This window comes from Microcaecilia unicolor, chromosome 8 (genome assembly GCF_901765095.1).
Source record: "Microcaecilia unicolor chromosome 8, aMicUni1.1, whole genome shotgun sequence".
NCBI lineage: Eukaryota > Metazoa > Chordata > Amphibia > Gymnophiona > Siphonopidae > Microcaecilia > Microcaecilia unicolor.
Window position 1 is genome coordinate 223,702,027 of NC_044038.1, and position 20,026 is coordinate 223,722,052.

At 46.0% G+C, this 20,026-nt stretch overlaps 1 protein-coding gene across 1 annotated transcript in view; it reads right to left on the bottom strand.

Annotated features, from left to right (window-relative positions):
* Positions 1-5,402, bottom strand: part of KCNS1 (potassium voltage-gated channel modifier subfamily S member 1) — a 96,198-nt gene extending 90,796 nt beyond the window's left edge. The window contains exon 1 of the mRNA XM_030212102.1: positions 5,123-5,402. The gene's annotated coding sequence lies outside the window, so the exon portion shown is untranslated. The remainder of the gene's footprint in view (positions 1-5,122) is intronic.
* Positions 5,403-20,026: the final 14,624 nt, after the last annotated feature.

The following is a 20,026-nucleotide window of genomic DNA, read 5'->3' on the forward strand; positions in this document are numbered from 1 at the left end:
GCAGGATCCCCAGCCAGATGGGGGAACAGAGCCCTGGCCCAGGAATCAAACTCGAGTCCTTTGGGCAACCCCACCACCAATCTTCGAGGCTGGGGTTTGTAATTTGGCTGCAAGATCTTTCTGCGTTAACTTAGCTGCTGAGAACTGCCTCGTACCAGTGGTTTGTGAGTGGCAGCAAGGGCTGTGGCAGAGATTCCCTCTTTCACCTGAGAGGTTTAATCCTGATTTATATAACATTAGAAAATGAAAAATAACAAACATTCAAATTCGGCTGAAAAGGTTAACAGACGTTTTGCCTTCCAGGGTAGCTGGACAGTCTGGTAACCTTTGAATTAGCTTCACAGGCTCCTTGTACTTATATCAAAATCTCTAACCTAAGATTTCTCTATGACAGGTATATGCTTTAGGGAAAACGGGCAGAAAGGCAGCAGGATTAATAGCTCGTACATGACTGTAAGAGAAAGAACAGCCACTTTCAACAGCATTTAAAAATGTGAAGGGCTGATATTCACAGAGAATTCTGCATTCACAAGTGGCTGGTGAGCCTATAACTCCACTATCTGTCAATTTTTGGCTGCTGTATGGATAGTATTTATTTTATTGCCATTTTGATTGAATACACTTCTTATTGTTTAACGATCGTTTTGTTTTTAATCATTTTACTTTAGTGCTTGTAAACCGCTTAGAAAATTCATTGATTAACAGTATATCAAATAAGCTTGAAACTGAAAATCCCCCTAGACGAGTGGAATGGAACGGGTCGATGTGGAGCGTCTGTTTACGCTTTCCAAAAATACTAGGACAAGGGGGGGGGGGGGGCATGCGATGAAGCTGCAGTGTGGTAAATTTAAAACGAATCAGAGGAAATTTTTCTTCACTCAACGTATAATTAAACTCTGGAATTCGTTGCCGGAGAAAGTGGTGAAGGCGGTTAACCTAGCGGACTTCAAAAAAGGGTTGGACAGTTTCCTGGAGGAAAAAGCCATAGAATGTTATTGAATGGACGAGGGACTAATACAGTATTTCTAGGATGGGCGGGACAAATTGCTTGTTCTTTTGGCTGCTGTCGGTGACAGGGTGCTGGGCTCGATGGACCCTTGGTCTGTCCCAGCATAGCGATGCTTATGTACTTATATACTACCCAACAGTCCAGATAGTGGCAATATTCAGCCGTCATGGAAATAAATAAATAAGCTATGGTGGGAATTCTATAGATTGGCGCCAATATTCCATTATAGAACATTAGCGTAAGCCTAAGGGGCCCTTTTACTAAGCCATGTAGGTGTCCCAATGCATGCCAGTTCGGAACTACTGTCCAGCTACTGCATGGCCCAGGCGGTAATTTCATTTTTAAGCGTACCCACTACATGTGCCAGAAAATTTACAGTGCGCAGCACTAACCGAGCAGTAATCAGCATCGTATGTGTGCTGATCATTACCACCCGGTTAACGCAAGAGCCCTCGCTGCTAAGTCAGTGGGTGGTGGTAAGGTCTCAGGCCCAAAATGGATGCGCGCCAATTTTCGTTTTGCCGCATGTCCATTTTTGGCCAAAAAAGGGCCTTTTTTGTAGGTGTGCTGAAAAATGAACCCGTGCACGTCCAATGCACGTGTCTACACCAGCGCAGGCCACTTTTCAACACACATTAGTAAAAGGACCCCTAAAGTTGTAATGGTTGGTGCCTAAATGATCCCTGAAGTGTGTGTAACGTATACTACTCTTTCCACCCGATTATTCAGACTGTGAGAGACAGCCAGGCTGTCTCCCGCGGTCCTCACTAAACCCGGATTTTCAATGCCAGCACATTTCCGGTGACCAGAATTGAATATCCGGTTTATCTTTGACTGGTCTGACTTTAACCGGCCAAGTTGATATTCAGCGATGGCCGGTTAAAGTCAGACCGGCCAGAGTTATTCTACCTGTTGTGGTGGCAAACTTGGCCAGTCTGCCTTTAAAAATCAGCAGATCCGGTTATATTGTGTGATATAACTGGCTATCTTTAAGCTGCTAACCGGCGATATTCAGTGCTGGATAGCCAGCTATTCGGTGCTAAATTTCGCTGGATAGCCTTCTAAGTGCTTTTTTAGCGGCCATTTTCTTTTAAATATCGGGTGATATAAGTTTTGCATGTATCGCGAAAACATGCTCATGACCCTCTATAATGGAAGATTTAAAGGATTGCTTTTCAACCCTGCTTTGATCAATAATGAACTCTGAAATCTTCCGTCTTTAACCGAAAGTAACTTTTCTTGTAAATACAAAAACAAGTTGGAATGCAGAAGATAAGACACAGCTCTAATTAATTTGTTATGTGAAGGGAAAGATGGAGCTTGTTTTTGGGTTCAGACTGGCCACCTGGACTAGGAAACATGTGACCACGTTCCCACAGTATGGCTTGTTTACCTAAACAGAGAAGCATTCTGTAATTTTCCTTAGCCCTGAACATGAGTTCTGAGCCTAATAAAAAGGGAAGTTTCTTTCAGTGAAATCGGGAGCTCATCTGTGAGTAACGTATGTACTGCACAGAGGACTTGTTTCTGGTCTAAAATGCTCCTGGCTTTCGCTGTAATGGGCACCCTCCCCAGCTGATGATAAGAGCCTAGATGATGTAAGGACCAGTGATGTTGTATAGTGTATTATTGCTTCTTTTCCTGGTCTAAGAACTCTTAGCATTGCTTAGATGTAGAGACCAGTGATGTAATGATTGTTTATATAGCTAATCATTGTGTGTATATAGCTAACCATTATATATATCTTAATCATTGTAGATTTTAGCACCTCTAATAAAGGTTTCATTTATCTAATATGAATCCAAAAGAATCCACGGTAATTATTGCGTAGTCTGTGTCAGTGAGACAGGCTGTAAATCCATAGCAGTACACCCTCCCATATGCTCCCTCACACTTATGCGTTACGTGATTTTGGTGTGTATGATATAGAATAACACCTAACACTAATGTGCGTATTTGCCAATTAGTGGTGCCAATTATATACATAAATGCTATTATTCTATAACTTATCCCCCTAATTCTATAAAAGTTGCAAACGCATGCTCAAACTTGGGGGTGATATATGATCGAAACGTGCAAGGCCAGTCACTAATAGAGCTGCCGAGTTCTGGACCATCTGCAATGCCTTCAAACAAGGCTTGGATAGGCCCAAATGCATGATGTTGCAGTAGTCCAAAACACTACGATGATGGCCTGCACCACCTTTCGAAAATCAGTCCTAGGTAGCAAAGGCTTAACCTTGTCACGGTTTTAGCTCAGAAAAGATATTTAATGTGAAAGAAAGTGTGAAAGCAAATCAAGGTCAGGCATGAATAGCTCCTCTCAGCATTCCTGCTGCATAGCATAATATATACTGTAAAATGCATTTAAATTAGATTCCTCGAAAATAGAAAAACAGTGCGCTGGCAAGCAGACTCCAGATTACAGGACAAGTGCAAGGGGAAGAGTCCTAGCGCTTATGAGAGATGACAGCTCCTGGTCTCTGTACTGTACTGTGTACTGAAAACAGAATGGGCTTATTTGGAAAAAGCCAGTTACATAAATTGATCTCTCTTATCCAACCTGTCCGCCAGCAATCACACCAGCCACAGCCTTGGAAATGAATGAAATGGATTCTGCATAAAATGTTAAACTCCCTCTGCAGAACCTGTAACCTCTCCTTTGTACATTCCCCCCCCCCCCGACCTCCTCCCCCCAAACCACTCTGCAAGATGACCCAACATTTTCCCTCTTGTTCTATCATAGAAGTGTGCAGGGGGCTTAATCTGGGCCCCTTGCCCCTCAAAGTGCAGCTACTTAAAACAATGTTTGAATTAACGCGATAAAAAAACCCCTGGACTCAGAAGTAGAAGTGCTTAGCAGATCAGAGGTGATTCATCACCAGGAAAAAAAAAAAGAGTTTACGGATGTGGAGTTAGAAGAAATTCAGAGCAACATCCAAGAAGTAATACAAGAACAAATGCCACAAAAACAGTCAATCTGAAACAAGTGAAATAGCTGTAGAGGAAGCCAAAGTCAAAGAAATCATTCGTCAACAAACCAGGACAACCTCCCAACCAACAGCACAAGGAGCTTGAGATCATCAGCTGTCTAAAAATAAAAGAACTGCAACAGAAGATCCTGGAACACACAAGAGAACATGACAACATGTTCTCTGAGTACCATCTCTATGCTGATGACACCCAGCTTTACCTCTCCACTCCCGACATCACAGTCGAAACCCAGGCCAAAGTTTCGGCCTGCCTTTCAGACATCGCTACCTGGATGTCCAACCGGCATCTGAAACTGAACATGGCAAAGACTGAGCTCCTTGTCTTTCCACCCAAACCCTCTTCTCCTCTTCCCCCACTTTCCGTCTCTGTTGACAACGCCCTCATCCTCCCCGTCCCTTCAGCCCGCAATCTCGGAGTCATTTTCGACTCCTCCCTCTCCTTCTGTGCCCATATCCAGCAGACAGCTAAGACCTGTCGCTTCTTCCTCTATAATATTAGCAAAATTCGTCCATTCCTCTCTGAACAGACCACCCGAACCCTCATCCACTCACTCGTTACCTCTCGTCTTGACTATTGCAACCTTCTTGTTGCTGGCCTCCCGCTCAGAGAAAGCTCACTGCAATGATAACAAAACAGTGTTGTCTCCTTTTTCCATCTGTATGAATATTGTCTGTCCCTTGCCTACCCTCCAGCCACCCAGCGATTGTCCTCTGTCCCCTGCCCCACCTCCAGCCACCCATTGATTGTCCTCTCTCCCCTGCCCCCCCTCTAGCCACCCAGTGATTTTCCTGTTTCCTCTGGTCCCCCTCCAGCCACCCAGCGATTCTCCGGATGAAAGCAGCGTTAAAAGGCGTGCAGCCGCTCGGCCCTTCTCTCTCTGTTAGCTCTGGTCCCGCCCTCATTGCGAAACCAGGAAATGAGAGCAGGACCAGAGCTGAGAGAGAAGGGCCGAGCCTGCACGCCTGGGCGGTGACTTGGGGGGGGGCGTGGCGTTGCGGCACCTCGTGCTGCTATCTTTCAGTTTGTCAGTGCTGCGGGTTTATCTATGCAATTGACATCTAAGAACAGCGTAGTGCAAGGAGGGCAGATTGAAGACTGGTTGACAACTGGGAAAACTTACCTCCCGCAAAAAGACCCAGCAAAAGGGACAGATCCAAACAACTACAGGACAATAAACCTGTCTGTCAACAATGTCCAAACCGCTGGCAGGATTAATAGCAGACGCAGTCCAGGAGAACTTGGAAAGAAACAATTTTCTTCCACTGGAACCAAAAGGAAGCTGTCAAAACACTAGAGACACAAAAGAATCAGCTTCTGATTGATAAAATGATCCTGGAAAACTGCAAATGTCGAAAAACAAACTTAAATGTAGCTTGCATTGATTACAAGAAGGGCTTCAACTCCTTGCCAGGCAGCTGGACTTTGAAATGCCTGGAAAGAACTGGCAGGACTAAAAATATCAGAGACTTTGTGCAGAAAGCAATGAGTCAGTGGAAAATACAAGTTTTAAGTTTAGTCTATAGAGCTGGTGGTTGGCAGTAGAAAACATGAAGGAGTAGCCCAGTGGTTAGTACAGTGGGCTTTGATCCTGGCAACCTGGGTTCAATTCTTTGTGACCTTGGGGCAAGTCCATAGGCGTAGTTTGACTTTTTCATTTGGGGGGGCAAAGGATGGGGCGGAGCATATTAGCATATTCATTTGCATATATACATATGCAAATGAATATGCTAATATGGAGGAAGGAATTGAAATTTACAGACAAAATATCACAGATGCACATTTCAAAAAGCTGACATATTTCAGTTAATAAATTCTGAATAAAATACTTTTTTCTACCTTTGTTGTCTGATCATTTAGTTTCTCTATTCGCAAATGATATGTATGCTTAATTTGCAGTTCCCTCTCTTTCAAGCATCCCCTCCTCTGCAGTTTGGCAGCTGGCCTCTCTCTCAACTGTCCTCCTATTGTCCAGCAGCTCACCCTTCTCCCTCTCACCTCCTGATTCTGCAGGCCTTCTCTCTCTCAACCCCCCCCCCCCCCCCAGCCTTGTGATTCAGCTCATTCAACCTCCCTAGTCCAACAGCTTCTCCCCTTTCACCCCCCCCCCCCCACTGATCTGGCAACTTCCCTCTCTCTGACCCCCTCCAATTCGACAGTTCTCCTCTTTCTCAACCCCCCAGGTGCCTGTAATCCAGCAGCTCCCCCTATCTCAATCACTCCCAGCCTGTGTGATCCAGCAGTTCCCCCTCTCTTAACCCCTCCTGCCCCTGTGATTCAGTGGCTCCCTTTCTCAAACAACCCCCCCCCCATTCCAATAACTCTCCTCTCTCTCAAGCCTCCCCACCAGCACTTGCAATCCAGCAGCTCCCTCTCTTTCAAATACTCCATCCATCGACCAGCTTCCTTCTCTCTCACCCGCACCAATACAGCAGCTCTACTCTCCACCCCCCAACCCATCTACTTTTAAATAAATGCTTCTCTTCTCTAGCAGCGGCGAATGGACAAGCATAAAAACAGCAAGCAAGCGCAGCCAGGCTCAAGTACTCCGTCCTTCACTTTCTGAATCCTGACCTCTCAGCGTCCCGCCTTCCTCTGATGTCATTTCCTTTCGGGTGGGACGCTGAGAGGTCAGGATTCAGAAAGCGAAGGAAGGAGTACTTAAGCCTGGCTGCGCTTGCTTGCTGTTTTTACACATGCCCATTCGCCGCTGCGGGAAAGAAGATTAAGTTGTTTTCGTCGTCTTCGTCGTTTGGGGGGGGCATTGCCCCCCCTTGCCCCCCCAGTCTACGCCCATGGGCAAGTCACAACACTCCATTGCCCCAGGTACAAAAAGACTTAGATTGTGAGCCCCCTAGGGACAGAGAAAGCACCTGTGTATAATGTGTACATCTAGAAGTACTATAGAATGATTAGTAGCGGTGGCGTCGCGAGGGCAGCTGACACCCGGGGCGGGTCGCCGCTGCGCACCCCCGCTCCGGGTACGGCACGATGCTCCCTCCCCCCTCCGTAGCGCAACACCCCTCCCCGCCCGCGAGAACATACCTGGAAGGCGGTGAGGGGTGGGTCGGAGGGCCAATCCGCCAAGTGCACGCCGCTGGGGGGGGGGGGGGTGTCGGCGCCTCACTGGTTCCTTGCTCTCTCTGCCCCAGAACAGGAAGTAACCTGTTCCGGGGCAGAGAGAGCAAGGAACCAGCGAGGCGCCGACGACACCCCCCAGCGGCGTGCACCCGGGGCGGACCGCCCCACCGCCCCCCCCTTCCTACGCCACTGATTAGTAGTAGTAACATCAAGAAGGCATATTTCAGAGATGGTCGCTCTCACCTTTCTTGTTTGTGATCACTGTGGAGCCGTTTTACTAAGCCGCGGTAGGCTCTACACGCGTGCAGTGCGCACCCAAATGAGACTACCACCAGGCCATCATGCATAGGAGCCAACTTTTCAAAATTATTGGGGGTGCTAAACCCAGTGGAAATAACCCTTCCCTGGACACATAGAAGGAATTTTCTCAATATTGGGGGTGCTCAAGCACCCACAGCACCCACAGAGTCGGCTCCTATGCCATCATGCCCTCCTGGCGGTAATTTCAGATTTGGTGCATGCCCATAATGCATGGGTGAATTATTTATTTATTTCCTTCTATGTGCGCCAGTTCCGGTGCTAATCGGCACTTGGCATGTGCCGACTGGTCACTGCGCGTGTAGCGTGTGAGCCTTTACTGCTAGATCAATGGGTTGCCATAAGGGCTGAGGCCGGTTTTGGGCGTGCACTGGTTTCAATTTTTACCGCAGTCCTTTTTCCCGTCCCATTAGAAAAAAGCCCTTTTTTGTAGATGTGGTAAAAACTGGCCTGGCGTGTGCCCCAACACACATGCCTACACTACCACATGCCACTTTTTACCGCTGCTTAGTAAAAGGTCCCCTATGATTCTACTGTCAGTTATACTGTGGAAAACAGCCTTACGCTGTACATGGACAATTTAGCAGTGGCGTTCTGTGGTTCACTGCCACCCAGGGTGGATCACTACTGCGCGCACCCCCCCCATGACTGCAGGGCAACATGGCACCCTCCTGGCATAACAAGGCATAATACGGCAACACGGCACCCCCCGGTGTAACACGGCAACACGGCACCCCCCCGACCCAGTCCCCACCTGTCTACCAGCTCCATCCACCCGGCGCCTCGCGCGACTCTGCGCTGCTGTAAAACAAGAAACTCACCTCGTCGGCCCTTCCCTCACTGTGTCACACCCTCTGATGTAACATCCTATTTCCTCAAGGGCGGGACAGAGTGAGAAGATTTTCTTCTTTTACAGCAGCGCAGACGCGAGGCGCCGCACCACACAGCTGCCAGGTGGATGGAGCTGGTCCGCCCCGGGTGTCAACGGGTGGGGGGTGCGCTATCAGAGCACCCCCCCACCCGTTGACACCTGGGGCAGACCGCCCCGCCCTTGCTACGCCACTGCAATTTATAAAATCACAACTCGAAATCAAATTTGGATTAGATAAAATGTGCCACCCTAGCTATGAAAAAGGGAAGAATAGTTGACATCGAAGACAAAGAAATGCCCCATAATAAGATCATCAAGGGACTAGACCATGAAGGAGCCTAGAAATATCTGGGCAGATAACATCAAATGTACTGCAGCAAAGAGAACAATCACTGAAGAATGTGTCAAAGGTTAGGAAAATCCTGAAAGCTAAACTAAGTGGTGGAATCGCCAAGAAGGCCATCAACATCTGGGCAATGCAAATATAGGCAAAGGAGCGAAACTGTGGAACTTACTGCCGCAAGGCGTAAGATTAATAGACTATCTGCATTTCAGACGCTCAGTTAAAACTTGGTTATTCCAGAAACACTTTGGCTCAACCTCAGGAAAACCAGCCCCACATCTACTCAAGACACGGAAGATGAAACACAAAACCACCCGCTAAACCTAGCAGAACACTCACTCGGAACCTAAACCTGTCCCGATTAAAATTGACGAAGGGTCTACATTACAGACTAAGGGCCCTGTTTACTAAACCACGCTGTAAACGTGCTATCGTTTTTCAGTGCGCGCTAAAAATGAGCATGTGCTAACAATAGAGATACCCATTATATTCCTATGGATGTCACTAGCGATGGCGCGTGCTAAAAAGTTTGCGCGCCTACAGCGCGGCTTAGTAAACAGGACCCTTAGAATTCCAAAGACTATCAAGTTTCCTATTAATTATGATCTTACAGAAACAATTATGCTCAACCATGTCTAGCTAGTTAATGAGATATAATGTAATTTTGTTTACTGCATAATGAACAGTTTCACTTTAAGCTATTACTAATTAATGTTAGCTAATCTTTTGATAACTCACTGTTAAATGTAAACCGCTTAGAACCTGTCGGTAAAGCGGGTTTATAAATGCCAAATTAAGTTAAATACAGTGCAGGAATTGTCAATTGGATACAGACAGAGCTAGAAACTTTGACTGAGAAATGTGAAATATCATGACCATCAGCCATACTCCGAAGCTCTGCAGTGATGCTGACAGGCTTTATCTTCCCCACAGCAAAGGTAGAAGAAGACCTGCTGCAGGCACCACAAATCGTGCAAAAAGGAGAACTAATCATAATAATATTCTATGCCCCATGAAACTTCTTCCAGGTTATTTCTTCAGTTCTGGGTGGCCAATATCTTCACAATGGGTGTTTTGTCCACTGTAAGCATTTCAGGCTGTAAAGTGTCTATGAGAACATTTGTAAGGGAGTAGCACAGGGAAATTCTGGACCAGGTGTAAAACTCTCCTGTCCCCCACTGCAATGATACTACTACTACTAATCATTTCTATAGTACTACCTCATGTACATGTTATATACAGGTACTTTGTCTGTCCCTAGGAGGCTCACAATATACTACTACTTATCATTTCGAAAGCGCTACTAGATGTATGCAGCGTTGTACACCTGAACATGAAGAGTCAGTCCCTGCTCGACAGAGCTACAATCTAATTAGGACAGACAAACAGGACAAATAAGAGATAAGCAAATATTAACGTGAGGATGATAAAATAAGGGTTCTGAACAAGTGAATAAGGGTTAGGAGTTAAAAGCAGCATCAAAAAGGTGGGCTTTTAGCTTAGATTTGAAGACGGCCAGAGATGGAGCTTGACATACCGGCTCAGGAAGTCTATTCCAGGCATATGGTGCAGCAAGATAAAAGGAACGGAGTCTGGAGTTAGCAGTGGAGGAGAAGGGTGCAGATAAGAGAGATTTACCCAGTGAACGGAGTTCCCAGGGAGGAATGTAGGGAGAGATGAGAGTGGAGAGGTACTGAGGAGCTGCAGAGTGAATGCACTTATAGGGCAATAAGAGGAGTTTGAACTGTATGTGGAAACGGATAGGAAGCCAGTGAAATGATTTGAGGAGAGGGCTAATATGAGCATAATGACACTGGCGGAATATTAGTCGTGCAACAGAATTTTGAACAGATTGAAGAGGAGAGAGATGGCTAAGTGGGAGACCTGTGAGAAGCAAGTTGCAATAGTCTAAGCGAGAGGTGATAAGAGTGTGGATGAGGGTTCTGGTAGTGTGCTCAGAAAGGAAAGGGTGAATTTTGCTGATATTATAGAGAAACGACAGGTTTTAGCAGTGTTGAATATGTGCAGAGAAGGAGAGGGAGGAGTCGAAGATGACCCCAAGGTTACGAGCTGATGAGACAGGAAGGATGAGAGTGTTATCCACAGAAATAGAGAATGGGGGAGGAGGAGAGGTTGGTTTAGGGGGAAAGATAAGAAGCTCAGTCTTGGTCATGTTTAGTTTTAGATGGCGCTGAGACATCCAGGCAACAATGTCAGACAGGCAGGCTGATACTTTGGCCTGGATTTCGGCTGAGATTTCTGGTGTGGAGAGGTAGATCTGGGAGTCATCTAAGTTTTTTTTTGTACCTGGGGCAATGGAGTGTTAAGTGACTTGCCCAAGGTCACAAGGTGCTGTAGTGGGAATTGAACCCAGCTTTCCACAACCAAAGCCTGCTGCCCTAACCATTAGGCTACTCCTCCACTCCAGCATCCACCTCCAGTCACACCCTCTGCCTTTCACAGCCTATTTTGGGTGAGAGAGAAAACTGTTTCTTGAAAATGTGAAAACCCTGAGCATCCTCTAAGAGAAAAAAAGACTTCTAAGAATCCCAGTGAGCTCTCGGTTTGTGACTAAAAACGCTACTAGCTCGTCTCCAGCAGATGGCAGCAATGATCTACATGAAACCGGTGCTGCAGCCACCAGTCCCTATATCTGAACTACAGAACCTGTAGCTTCTTCTGCATCAAGATTTTTAAACAGAGGAGAAGCTAACGGATTAATATTTAAATCCCATCTTCAACATTTGTTTAAAATGCTAGCCTTGGCATTTTAAATAGTCCATATATGTTCAGTGCTGCTATCCGTATAGTAAAGCAGAATACCCACTGCGGGTTTACTGCAGGCAATCCGGAACTACCGCCGGCCCAGTGAGGACACTGGTGGTAATTCCACCCCCAGTGGGCGCTATTTCCTGCACTAGGGAAAATAGATCTCATTTTTTACTGCAGCAGGTCAGTGGCGTAGCCAGGCCTGACATTTTGGGTGGGCCCAGAGCGAATTTGGGTGGGCACTATGTATGAGTCCTGGGCACTATTAAAATTTATTGTTTGTGAATTTCTAGGTGGGGGTGGGCTTTTCATTGCCTAGGGCAAGAGGGATATATATTTAATGATTAAATATACTTTTCCCCCCTAGGCAGTAAAGAGTCCACCCCCCACCCAAAAACCCACCACCAGAGCCCTCATTTTGATTACAAGAGTAATCAAAATGCTGGCTGGTGCCTGGTGGTGGGCTTCTGGGAGGGAGTGGGCTCTTCACTGCCTAGGGCAATAAAAGGGTATATGTAACCAATAAATATACCTTTTTTTGCCCTGTAGGCAGTGAAGTGCTTACCCCACCCAGAAGCCCACCACCAGCCAGAATTTTGAGTACAATTACATGGCACGTTAAAAAAAATTAAAAAATACATGTTACCTGCTGGGCAGCTCCTGTACCTGTGTTGTGTGGGGCCACGGGGAGTGCTACTGCTGCTGCTGTGATGATGATACTGATCGATTGGAGAACCGACACCCACACCAAGACTAAATCTAGAACTGGCTGGCAGGCAGGCACAGTATGGACTGACTGTGGAGGAGCTAGACTGCCGTTTGTTTGGCCAGTAACGGTTGAGTCAGCCAAACTGCTACGAAAAAGTCCCTCCAAAGGAGCGAGCACTGAAGTCAAACAGGAGTGATCGTGGAGGGTAGTCCCTTCCAAGGAAGTCTTATTAAACTTCCTTGGCCGCGGGCCCGCGCCACAAATTTCAAAGTGCCGGTTGGGAAGTACTGCGTCTGTGCGGTACAGGAAATAGTATTGGGGTCAGAGGAAATAGGGTCTGGACTACCAATGAGACCTCAGAGCAGCGCGTCGGATCTGTGGACTGAAGCCGGCATGTTGTTCCGCTTTGGGCCGCACCTCATCAAGCCCTCAGTGGTTTTCCTGCAGACAACAGAGCTCTCGTTCGCACTGGTAAACCGGCGACCGGTGCTGCCCAGACACGTGTTGGTTTGTTCACTGCGCCCAGCTCCTCGTTTCCGCGACCTCAGCCCACAGGAACTGATGGATTTGTTCGACACCGCGCAGCTTGCGTCATGGAGCGTCACGCCACTTCGCTCACTACAGCTACCAGTGCCGCCCGAGGTGGCTGAGCAGGCCGGCGCTGCTGCGAGGCAGAAAGGCACTGGCTGCTCAGCTGTGCACTTTTCAGCGCTTAAACTGGGTGGGCCTGGGCCCACCCAGGCCCACCCGTAGCTACGCCCCTGCAGCAGGTTACCCAGTGGGTCAGCATGAGAGCCTTTAGTGCCGCTTCAGTGGGTGGCGGTAAGTGCTCCCCTTCCCCCCACATGGCCACATGGTAAGTGCGGTCTTACCGCACAGCCATTTCTTTTTTCGGCCTTTTTACCTGCTGCGGCAAAAAGAGCCTTGGCGTGTGGCACAAGGAGCCACAGAGGGAATCGGACCAGACTCCTCCAGTTCTTAGTCTGTCAGGCTACTGAAAGCAGACAGAGAATGCAAAACCTTGACAGCAATCCTTGTGGGTCCCGGTTGAAGCTTCTAATATCCATTTACATGCAAACAGATGGCTCTGAATCAACTTCTGAGAATCAGTTTAAATTCGTCAGCTTCCTTTGTGCTCAGCACCTACCCCTCACCACCAGTACCACCAGCAGTTTCTGACACGTCCTATTAATGTAGAACTGGAGACTGACACTGGACTGATGTTTCAGCTCAAGCAATAATGCTAATCCCTCTCTGTTGCTGTTCTCAGATTAACGGGGACTCCATACTGTGCCCTGTCAGTGTCAGCTGGGTCTCCTGCAGTGTGAACTTGCTTGCAACAATGCCCTGTCTGTGCCTGCTCCCAGTCTTCCTCACTTTCTCTCCCATTACATCAGGTACCCCCCCCCCCCCCCTTGATTGTAAACTCTTTCTGGTAGGGCTTATCATATGTAGAGACTTATGACCAATACACAGCACTGTGGATGTCTGATAACTCATTGTTGGCTTGCTCACAGCACTGTCTTGTCCGTGACAGCTGGGCCTCCTCCAGTGTGAACTTCCTCACAGTGTCAGGGATGACTAAGAATCCTGAAATGGAAGCATCCTCATAAATACCGTATATGGTTGTATGTCCGGGAGTACTGAAGTTTTTAAGAGGTGGGAAATGAAACTGGGATATAAAAACTGATCCCCAGAGCACTACCAGGGGCCAGTGTGAGAGGACAGTGAATGTGCTGCAAGCAGAGGAGATCTCTGTGCTGAGTGCAGTATTCCATAATGAGACATGTTTGCTGCTCACAAGTTGCATGTGCATTAGGGGTGGGCAAGCAAAACAATTCATTTTGTTTAGTTTATTGTGCTGTTTGTGTGTGTCTTTTACATTTTCGTTTCAGGGCAATTTAATTAATAGTGTGTACTATAAGTACATAAGTATTGACATACTGGAGCAGACCGAAGGTCCTTCAAGCCCAGCATCCTGTTTCCAACAGTGGCCAATCCAGGTCACAAGTACCTGGCAAGATTCCCCAAACAGTACAATATATTTTATGCTGCTTATCCTAGAAATAAGCAGTGGATTTTCCTCGTCCATTTTAATAATGGTGTATGGACTTTTCCTTTAAGACACCAGCCAAACCTTTTTTAAACCCCGCTAAGCTAACTGCTTTTACTACATTCTCTGGCAATGAATTCCAGAGTTTAACTACATGTTGAGTGAAGAAATAGTTTCTCCGATTCGCTTTAAATTTACTACTTTGTAGCTTCATTGCGTCCCCCTAGTCCTAGTATTTTTGGAAAGAGTAAACAATTGATTCATATCTACCACTCCACTCATTATTTTATAGACCTCTATCATATCTTCCCTCAGCCATCTTTTCTCCAAGCTGAAGAGCCCTGGTCGCTTTAGCCTTTCCTCAGAGGGAAGTTGCCTTTCCTCATTTTTGTTGCCCTTCTCTGTACCTTTTCTAATTCCACTATATGTTTTTTTTAAGATGCGTTGACCAGAATTAAATTAATTACTGTGGTTCTAGATGCTATATATGGAGCCAAGAAAAAAAAATAGGCACTGATAAAAGCACTATTGTATAAGCTGTGCTTCAAGTTAGGCAGAATAGTGCTTACGCCTGGGAATCGTGTCGAACAGTAGGTGTGGCCATTTGCGCAACTGAAACGTGGTGCAAACGTATGTGCCTAAATAATTATTCTATAACAATGCATGTAAATTTTAGCAACGCCCATGTTGCACCCATTTCCGTGCCCCCTTTTTCAGATCACACATAAATTTTAGGTGCAGATCCTGCGCTTGTAAGGTTCAATTAAATCTAGTGCCAATAATTGCTTGCTAAAAAGGCAATTATTGCTGCTAATTAGCTAGTTATTCAATTAAATTGCATGCACTCAATTTTGGGCGCGTTTATAAAATTAGGGATTATAGGTGCAGTATTTCTTCTATAGGCGTCTTAGCACTGCAGTAGAGCATGGCAGTGCGCCAACGCACACACTGTAAAGGACACAAGAAATAAAATTCAGCTTTTCCCTGCTATTTTGGGTTTAAAATGGTATACTTCTAGGTCCATACAATGATCCATAAGATCATATCAGGAGAATCCCCTGGCTATATAACCAACTTGATAGATCTTCCAATTAGAAACAGATCAATGTCATCACGAACGTATCTCAATCTACACCTTCCCAACTGCAAATACAAAACCTACTATGCATCCACTTTCTCCTTTTTGGGTAGTCAACTTTGGAATGCTCTCTCAACACCCATCCGAGCATTTAACAACTATCTACCATTCAGGAAAATGTTAAAGTCCCATTTTTTTCAAGCAAGCTTACCCCAATGAACCAACTTAATTCTACCAGCCCACCTACACCACTCCTGCTTTGACTATGACACTGACTCTGACACGAATCATACCTATGACCTTTATTATCAACTCCCCTTATACTCAATCTCCAATCTTTTCCTCTCCATCCTTTTATACCATATCCCTCCCAATCTTTTTTCCCTTTTACCTATATTATCCTATCCTTACAATCCAATTCATATATCTTGGGCACTGTTGCCCTAATGTTTATCACAGCTTATAATATTCTTCTTACTTGTTCTTTGTAATGCTTTTTTTACTATGTAAGCCACACCGAGCCTGCTGTATATGGGAAAGCGCGGGGTACAAATGTAATAAATAATAATAATAATAATGAAATGACATTTCCTGTGATGTTTCAAATGAATGCACATCTCTAAGGTACAGGCATGTCTGTGGGTGGGATTTGGTGGAAAGAGACAAGCCTGCTTATAATCGAACGAGAAAAACGCCCAAGTTCCGACCTAAATCGGGAGATGGACGTTTATCTCACAAAAACGAATAACGCAGTATAATCGAAAGCCGAACTTGGACGTTTTCAACTCCACTCCATCGCGGAAGCGTACAAAGTTGATGGGGGTGTGTCGAAGGCGGGACTGGGGCATGGTTACCACCCGAACAGAGATGGGCGCCTTTCGCCGATAATGGAAAAAAAGTATGCGTTTGTAGCTAGAATTTAGGGCACTTTTCCTGGACCCTGTTTTTTCACGAATAAGGCCCCAAAACGTGCCCTAAATGACCAGATTACCACCAGAGGGAATCGGGGATGACCTCCCCTGACTCCCCCAGTGGTCACTAACCCCCTCCCACCACAAAAAATGATGCTTCATAACTTTTTATTTTCACCCTCAAATGTCATACCCACCTCCCTGGCAGCAGTATGCAGGTCCCTGGAGCAGTTGTTAGGGGGTGCAGTGGACTTCAGGCAGGTGGACCCAGGCCCATCCCCCCCACCTGTTACAATTGTGCTGCTTAATGCTTAGTCGTCCAACCCCCCAAACCCACTGTACCCACATGTAGGTGCCCCCCTTCACCCCTTAGGGCTATAGTAATGGTGTAGACTTGTGGGCAGTGGGTTTTGAGGGGGATTTCGGGGGCTCCACACACAAGGGAAGGGTGCTATGCACCTGGGAGCTCTTTTACCTTTTTTTTTGTTTTTGTAAAAGTGCCCCCTAGGGTGCCCGGTTGGTGTCCTGGCATGTGAGGGGGACCAGTGCACTATGAATCCTGGCCCCTCCTACGAACAAATGCCTTGGATTTATTCGTTTTTGAGCTGGGCGCTTTCATTTTCCATTATCGCTGAAAAACAAAAACGCCCAGCTCACAAATTGTCGAATAAAACATGGAGTCTATTTTTTTCGAAAATACGGTTCGGTCCGCCCCTTCACGGCCCCGTTCTCGGAGATAAACGCCCATGGAGATAGACGTTTTCGTTCGATTATGCCCCTCAAGGTAAAGTGCCTGTTGGTTGGGTGGCAGGAGCTCCGTCAGGGGCTGGGAAGAAGTATCTGGATTTGTGTGAGGACTGGTGGCATATAGAAATCGTGTATTTCTGTGACAAGTTTATGGGAATGGATGGGCAGAGAAAAGAGATAAGACAGAACCTCAGCAGTAGGCTCCATCATTATAATCAAACGTTCCTAATAAAAAAATGTGATGGCCAATTTTGCTACCATAAGGAGAGACCTAACAGTAATCTCCCAAATCTTCAGGCACCTCTCACTGGAGTGTGTCTCAATAACAGTATACGTCCTTCGACATCATTGCTTTGTATCTTGATGGAGTCAAGGACTCAACTAAGAGAATTGTGGGGACATACGAGAATCCCATCTCAAAGCATTATGGGAAAATATGAGGGACCCATCTCAAAACATTTCAAAGCAACATGCAAATTCTGAAGTTCCAGGGAGGGGGGATTGGAAGGGGGCCACCAAACTTTAGCTACCCTAACTTTACAGGGTTACCTAGCCAGTTAGCAGACTGAATATCTCAGCTAACCCGCTAGGTCACCGTTCTGCCCAAACTCCACCCCTGGCCCGCCCATAAGCTTGCCGATTAGAGGATGGCCAATTAATGTGAATATTTAGCGGTATCAAAGGCAGAAGAGAGGTTCAGCTCTGTACATGATATGAAAGAAAGACCTTTGCCCAGGAGCCAGCAAAAGGAGCAGAAAGAGGAAGGATGCTTCCTGTTAATGTCTAGACATAGAGACAAAGGAGTAGCATGATCAACAGGACACTTCCAAGCAAGACCAAGGAGATGAGAAATAAAAAGAAGGGGTTCTTTAATAGTAGAAAAGACTTGACATGGCACTGTGTTTTGGCGAACAGCGCCTGCCTCAGGAGACTGCAAGTTAAAATACAATACACAAATTTCAGTCAATAAAAATGTATAAAGCAAAGATAATGTAAATAATATGATTATAAAACATAAAAATGGCCATCTAAAAAGCATATTCTACAACATATTGAATAAATCAAATAAAAATGCGTATAGACATTCAACAAACATATTAAAGACATATTAAATATAGCATGTTTTTATAGGTGGGTGAACAAGTGGTGTTGACCTGTCTGTATTTGGCAATGCCAGTAGGTGGAGCTGAAGAGAGAGAGAACCAAATTAAGCCTAGAATAATGTCTATTAATGCCTGTTAATGTCTGAAATCTTCTAACATTCTCCCCGTAAGTGCAATTAAAAAATAAATGATTTCTCCTAATTAATTTCTTCTCTCTTATCCTCTTCTTGTGGCAAACCAGCCTGGCTTATCGGGAGTCTATGAATATATCATTCATGCTTCTCAGTACAAGCCCTGCTCTGGAAGTTTGAGCTCATTAGCCCACCAGGACATTGGGAATCTGCAGTTCTTTCTTTGGAATGCTAAGTAATTAGCTAAAGTGGAATTTATTACATTACTTTCACCAAATTAGCATGTAATTAATCCAAATTTCCACAGAGGTAACTCATGAAGAAAAAGCTGCTTGTTTTGTGATCTTTACAGAAACTGTTGTAAAATTAAAAAAAACCCAAACAAACCTCATTGCCGTTAAACTTTAATAAACAGTTCAAAAAAAGAAAAAATCCATGATTTTATGGCAGAACTTTGAACATCACTGTCTCATCTTTGCATTCTAGAAAAGCTTCCGATTAAACTCATTGGTGCCATCAGATTGTCTTAATGAGGTGCAATTTCTGTCAAATGGACACTTAGGGGCCCAACACGGGGCTTACTGCTCGCTCTTTTGGGACTACCACCAGCCCAATGCGACTGCCGGCGGCAGGGGCGTAGCCAGACTTCGGCGGGAGGGAGGGGGTCCAGAGCCCGAGGTGAGGGGGCACATTTTAGCCCCCCCTGCCGATGACCATCTCGACCCCCCCTCCCGCTGCCAACCTGCTGTTGCCTACCTTTGCTGGCGGGGGACCCCAACCCCCGCCAGCCAAGGTCCTCTTCTTCCCGCGCAAGGCTTCCTTCTGTTTCTGACGTCTTGCACGTACAACGTGCAGGACGTCAGAAACAGAAGGAAGCCTTGCGTGGGAAGAAGAGGACCTCGGCTGGCGGGGGTTGGGGACCCCACCTGCAAAGGCAGGCGATGGCGGGAGGGGGGGTCGAGAGGGTCATCAGCAGGGGGGTCCAGGGCCAAATCTATAGGGGCCCAGGCCCCCCTGGCCCCACGTAGCTACGCCACTAGCCGGCGGTAGTCCCGCCCCAAGTGCACACCATTTCCAGTCAAAAAAGAAAAACAACAGAAATGGCTTGCACGATGGTATCCTGACGGGTTAGTGCGGGAGCTCTTATCACCATCTCAATGGATGGCGGTAAGGGCTCCCTGTCGTATAGCCACGCAATAAGAATTCTCTCACTGCATGGCCATGTGTGTCTGGGGGCTTTTTTACTCGCTGCAGTAAAAAGGGCCCTGGTGTGTGGGAAAAACAGCCCTCGCCGCTATCCCAGGGCCTTTTCTCCTGCAGCTTGGTAAAAGGGCCCCTTAATTTGGAGGAAATTCTGTAATGGTAACCAAAATTAGGTACCAAATGTTTGGGTGCTAAGCACTAATTCTATAATTAGAGAGTACTAGTGTTTTTATTTATTTTAAAAGATGTATTGGCTGCACATCCCTTAGCACTTGGTGGTGAACAAGTTAACATCCATAATAAAAATACAAATCAATTCAAAAACATACAAAGACATAAAATGCAAAACAATATATCACTTGCCCTACTATCACATTACTGTGCCTTATAAAAATAATTACCATGTCAATGGCTGGTGTAAATGCTCGCACCAAAATACTGTCAGTTACATGCCTAATGGATAGGATGCTAAAAGCTTACCGCTGGATTCTATACAGCATGCCTAGAGATCCACGCCAAAATTGAAGTGAATTCTATAAGAATGCATGCAACTTAATTGGCTTAACAAACGAATCAATATTGATAACAGCACTTAACAAACAATAATAACCACTAATTAGAATTTACACGCATAACTCGCTAAGCGTATTCTGTAATGCGTCTAAATTCTAATGTGCAAAGTTCAAAAGGGGCATGGCTATGGGCATTTC